This window comes from Dreissena polymorpha, chromosome 13, assembly GCF_020536995.1.
Source record: "Dreissena polymorpha isolate Duluth1 chromosome 13, UMN_Dpol_1.0, whole genome shotgun sequence".
NCBI classification, from domain to species: Eukaryota; Metazoa; Mollusca; class Bivalvia; order Myida; family Dreissenidae; genus Dreissena; species Dreissena polymorpha.
In genome coordinates, this window is record NC_068367.1 from 55,669,822 (window position 1) to 55,670,619 (window position 798).

Sequence of the window (798 nt, forward strand, 5' to 3'; positions counted from 1 at the left end):
CGAGTGTTGAGGGCCGTCTCCGAATCAGTCACACTGTACAGTTTTTGATGGCCTGCCACTTCAGCCGGACTTGTAAACCAATTGGACGACAGTTCAGGCAGAGCTATAGACCCATTTCGACACAGTCCGCCTACAAATGCACACTTAGGTTTACGCATAATATTAAGGTCACTTAAATACAGATTCCCTGGTGTTTTCATGCAGGGTCTATCGCAACAACATTCTTCCAGGAAAGAAAGCATAATTTATTATCATTTTTGTGTTTTCAGCTGAATACTTGATTTTACTTGAACTCAGCGAGATATCCAAACAGTAAAATAAGGCAAAGTAGTGTTATTCTGAGTAGATCTGCCTGAATGGGGTTGAAGGCGAAGCGGATAGAAGTGTAGGTCCAAATTGGCGGGCATTTTTAACAGAAAAAGGCTCAAAAAGTAAACAATAATATAAACAGATGAAATAAAGACATGCATTAGGTTCATTATTGAGATTGATGCAAATTAATGTCAAAATGGCACTGAAAAACAATCCCGGTGTTTAAGTAGTCTTAGAATATGTCTCCGGAACAGTTTCGGTGTGATTTTCCAGCATTTACCCCCCTTATGACCCCAAGTGCACAGCCCCAATTGCAAAACAGCCCTTAATTGGGTCAAAATGACAATCTGGCATTATGTTTTGCAATACAGAGAGTTTTTGATGGTCAAATGTCAAAATTCTGGTCAGACGACTACCTTGGTCGGATGTGCTTAAAGAAGTTACGCATGCGCAATTAATTTTTCCTTCTATATTACATATAAAATA